A 5,667-nucleotide genomic window follows, 5' to 3' on the forward strand; every position below is an offset into this window, starting at 1 on the left:
TTAAAAATGTTTGAGATGACTTTAACATTAATAAATTATTAATTATATATAAATTATATATAATTAATAAATTAATAAATTTTTCTAAATTAGTTTTGGAACAATTCCCAAAATTTAGTGGGAATCACTAAATTCCCCAAATTGCAGATAATATTCCAAAACTTTCTCATAAGTTACCCTAAGTTCAGAGATATTTTCCCAAAACTTGTAGGTATTATCTAATTTCCAACATTTTAGGGAATTTTCCCCAATTTCTTAGTGAGTTATAAGAAATTTTAGGAAAATTTCCCCAAATCTGGGGGAAAGTGATTTTCTCCAACGAAAATGTGGATTTTTACCCACTAAATTGTGGGGAAAATTCCCGAAATTTTTCACAGTGTAGTTTTAACGAATGTTTCCAAAAAAAGAGTGTGGTCCCAGCAGTATTGGTAATATTCTAATTCCTAAAAAACGTAGAGCTTTGAATTTTTAACTGAATAGTTTTTAATTTGGGCAATTTACAATTTAAAATCATGCGAGTTTTAGGTTTTGCAATTTAAAATTCTATAACTTTTATAAGTTCAATTTGAAACTTTCAATTCGAAAAAGCATTTTGAAGTTGGTCAAAGAGGTGAATGAACATTATTTTTACAAAAGCGTAAGTACTTAATAATAAATGTTGCAGTACATTTTTATTTATAGTTATTTTTGTAAATTTCACAGGAACCTTCATGTAAGATTCCGAATTTTTAAATTACATGCATTTGGTAACATCTTAATTTCACAGTATTTTAGCATTCAAATTTAGCGCTGAAATAGGCGGTAACTCTTTCGGCTCTTAGCGACACTACTTCGGGCATCTTCGTGGTTCTAGCAATTCTTGGCAGAATTCCCCCGGAAACCGCTTTCGCATTACTTCAGGGGCTGTCGTTTTCTGCATTTCTAGGGGTCCTGCTGTTCTACTTCTTTTCCGCCTTCGTGTTCACAACCAAGATGTATGCAACGGTCTCAGTAGAATGGTCATACCGCGCAACGGGCTCATCGGCCTGCGACATATTGGTTTGCCCTCGATCTTTCCCTCAGTTGTTTTTGAGGCTTCCTCGACGGGACGGCCTTTGTGAATGCCTTACAACTCATTGTTGCTAGCAAATGTTCGGTCGTGGATTTTAAATCTTCAGAGGCGAACTATAGGTCAAATTTCAATTTTCTGGTTTAAAATCTAATATAACCAGAAAGAATAGAGATAACTCAACATATAATTTTTTTCAAATGAAATTCATGTTACTTGGATTAAAGGAAAATATATAAGAATGCATACATCGCTTATTGTAGGGGTTGAATTAAGGGATGAAGTTGAGCATGTTTAAAAAATCGATGATCTTTTGCTTTCCTTTTTTTCGGAATATCAAAGTAAAGTCATGATATCGATACAAAATTTTTTTAAATTGTAGTAAATGTAATGCAGATTAAGAAAAAAAAATTATTAGGATACTATCAGCCCCTAAATTAGAGGTTGAAATAAGGGATAAGTGGCGAAAAATCATAAAATTCGCTGAAAAACATTGTAAAGGGTTTTCGTGGGTGGTAAAAACGATTCTATTGATCATTTCTTCAAAATCTTCAACTGTATGGATGATTTCTTGCTATCAACCTCCTTCCTAGGGATGGAACTGGACAGCGAGAATGTGATAATTCGAAATATCGCAGAATAGAATTGCAGATGGTTTTTGTGGGGGTTGAACATCATTTCGACAATCATTTCTGCATTATTCTCTACTGTGTGGATGGTTCCTTGTTCCCCCCACTCTAGGGAATATTCGAAGAAGGCATTCTGGAGACTATATTTTTTCGTGACTTGACCTTAACAGTTAAATGTATGTACTAATTCGATTTTTAATTGTCTTTAACCTAGAACGCGTACGCCAATTATGTTTTTAGAGAGTACGTTTCTTAAAGCGAGTATTATTTATTTTTTACTCTAATTTAGGTTTTATGAGAATATAGTAAAAATCAAGCAGATAATTTATAATTCTCCAGTAAGTATGACTTCACAATTTTTTAAAATATGAGGCAACAATAATCTATGTTTTCTTACTTTTTTGCATGCAAAAAATATAGATATTATAATACAATATTATAATATCCATACGTTTTTCTAATAAGTCATAATAAAAAAGTACTGGGAGTTGTCTCTTATTATATTATTACTTAAATAAATGATTGGCCCAATAGTGTATCAATATTGTATCAATCATTTATAAAAATAATAATATAGCTCTCTCAAAAATTGTATTAAATTAAAAAATATATTCATTAAAAAAAAATTTTGACGTTGGAAATGAAAGTTTTTTTAACGACGTAACAACTTTGTAATGACGTTGTAAGGACGTTGCAAATGTCCACAGTCTGTCCATCTGAAAGTTTATTGAACGCTTTTAGAAACATTTATAAATCGTATAATAATTATTTATTTATTAATTAATAATATCTCGGGAACGGCTACAGGTAGAGAAAAAGGCGTGAACTTTGAGATCACTAGAGAAATTTTAATTTAAAATCGTTTTATAATTGTAAATAACTGAACAAAAAGTTGAATTTTTATAAGGTCTTTACAAGGCCTCCTTCGAATATATCCTAGAGTAGGGGGAACGAGGAACCATCCACACAGTAGAGAATAATGTAGAAATGATTGTCGAAATTACATTCAACCCCCGCGATAACCATCTGCAATTCTATTCTGCGATATTTCGCGTTTTCAGATTCTCGCTGTCCATTTCCATCCCTAGGAAGGAGATTAATAGCGAGAAACCATCCATACAGTTGAAGATTTCAAAGAAATGGTTAATAGAATCGCTTTTACAACCCACGAAAATCCTTTACAATGTTTTTCAGCGAATTTTCTGATTTTTAGCCACTTACCCCTTATTTCAACCTATAATTTAGGGGTTGATAATATCTAGTCGATTTTTCTTTAATCTGCATTGCATTTACTACAATTTAAAAAAAATTTTATCGATATCATGATTTTCCTTTGATATTCAGAAAAAGGAAAGCAAAAGGTCATCGATTTTTTGAATATGTTCAACTTCACCCCTTACAATGTAGGCATTCTTATTCTTTTTTAATTCACGTAACATGAACCTTATTTTAAAAAAAAATTCTTGAGTTACCTCTAGCATCTTCGAACCTCCGTCTTCTTCCATAATCTACAGGACATTCATTTTAGCACTAGGTGTTCTGTGTGTACCAGCCTTGCTGCCATTTTTTCTTTTAGCTCCAAAAAAGCCTCCAGTTTCCTCTGATGGTCTTCTCCGTGAGGCTGATCATCATATCTCCAATTGTTTCCTCTCCGAAGTGTTTTAACATGGCTTCTTCTACTTCTTGTCGTTCCGTCCAGACGTCGACATCGGTACAGGGGACGAACTCGCTCACGTAACCCCCCAAGCCGACAACTTTGATCTGCCATGGCCTGCAGGATTTACCTCAATGGGGACATCACCGTTCCTGATTTGCCTGACATCCCTGCATTTGACGACATTGGTGTCCAGCTTCACTTTTTTTTGAGGTACCTGAGGACCTCGGCGTATCTCCAACCCTCGACCGGTGTTATGAGAACCGCCTGAGTCAAAATTACCTCTGTAACTCCTTCTTTATGGTTTTCGTTGCAGATGTTATCACCAAACTGCACTTATTCTAAGGCGTTGAGGTCGCCCTATTAGCGGTGCGGGTTTTAGCCTTCTTCGTCTTTGGCCTAGTGGAAAATTGTCCCGACGGGATCACAGTGGGCTCTGTCTCTGTCTTTCCATGAAGGGGTGTGGAATTTTCTACGGTTTCATCAGTCTGAGTTGACATTTGGCTCGTTTCTATTTGGAGACATGGGTTCTCCTTTGCGTCCTTTAGTTTTTTTCCACTGACAGGCCAAGCCCGTGTGATTTAAATTTACAGAACGACTGCGCGTTGCTTACGGCTTGTTTCATTGTAAACGCTACTTCTTTCACTTTGTCCAGACCCTACCTGGTTGACAAGAACAAATTTCAATTTGACATGCGGAAGTCATCTATTTTCAGTAGCACGCCATTTAGCTCTTTTGATGAGCTGGGCGTTTTCTTCCATATACCGCTTCGTCATTCTATGTCTTGTCTCGCCTCCGTTTTTCGGCTCATGTTGAGCTCCTCCTCCACATCCAACTGTTCTCCCAACTCCTTACACACGCTTCGATTCATATTTTGTTTTGCCCCAATTTTGTAACTTCAAGTAGCTAGGATAGTAGAGGTCCACCCTCACAGAGCTGCACACGCGGGGGTAAGGACCAGATATTCTAGAGACACTCTCAGAAAACCCTGCTGCCATTCAGCCACCGGCACGTTTTTAAACACTTTGGCTTGGAAGTTATTTCTTCGAAACCATCCCTGGACCATTGCCCGCGACTGCTTATTAAGTTATGTAACCGCATTCAGCTGAAACCCTCGAAACAGGATTCTTGTGTGTTTATCCACGTTGTGAGTTTAATGGTCAATGTTTACTTTGAAGACCTGCGCGATTTGACATCGTCTGCTTGCAACCAGCAATACGTCACATGTCTATATCAAAAATGTTCGATTAAAAACGCATAATAGTTTGCACGAACGAGCAAATTCGCCACCAACAAGCGTGAAGACACACAAGAAGGCTGGGACGTTTAATATTCGCATTATATTTGTCTAAGTATGTCAATTGGGTTTGCTTGTCTTTGTTTGGAAATTTTTTGACAAAAACTTTACATTAAAAAATGCTTATATGTTGTTAATGTAAGCACTTGCCTTATTCGCCTTTATAGCTTGTAAATATTAAGGTGTTGGAGCACTACAAGAAACAATGACAGTTGCTCCCAACTCTCGGTAGTATTTACTGTTTGCTCGAATAAACAAATAAAAGCAGACAGTCTAGATCTTACTAAGAGTAATATTTACCTTCTACTTATACCAGCAGGTAAACCCCCACTTGAAAAAATTATGTATAGTTTATGTGTAGTGGACAAAGCACTAATGTTTTTCATTTGTTTTATACGGAAAAATTTATGAAAACAAATGAAAAATATCATTGTCTTGTCCACTATATAATATATCGTTTTCACCTGGGAATATAAAACTACCTGCAACAAAATTTACTCTTAGTTTTTTCTGTGTTTCTGAACATTTTTACGAATCACGAGGTAATTGGCAAAGAAGCGTTCCTTTACAAAGACGCGGAGCAGGTAGCCGAGAAGAACAAAATGCATAGAAATTTTTACAGAAATATATAGTATCAATTTTCGTCGAAAATGCTAACGTTTGCTTTCTTTAAATCATCCTGATTCAATTCAGGCATAGGATCAGTACTCTCGGAGGTGCGAAGCTATCGCTGGTTTGTAACTTTAAAGCCATAACCGCGTGCAAAACATTGCTAGTCACTTGCGAAATGGGTACAGAGAACAATCATTCTTAGGCCGTTCCGGGTCCTCAATACACACACAAATTTCGCCAGGTTGTCGTTGTGATTTCGTCATACTCCGTGGTCACCAGTCTCATGGTCTTAAGACGTGGCCATAGGTGTGATTTACTGCGGATCTGCTTGAAGCTAGTATCAATTTTTTGGAGGGCAGTATCTCTCAGGTATCTTTCATCCTTTCGTAACTGTTTAACCTATTTTTTAAATTATATATATATGTAT

The sequence above is a fragment of the Belonocnema kinseyi genome, chromosome 3 (assembly GCF_010883055.1).
Source record: "Belonocnema kinseyi isolate 2016_QV_RU_SX_M_011 chromosome 3, B_treatae_v1, whole genome shotgun sequence".
In the NCBI taxonomy this organism is placed as follows: domain Eukaryota; kingdom Metazoa; phylum Arthropoda; class Insecta; order Hymenoptera; family Cynipidae; genus Belonocnema; species Belonocnema kinseyi.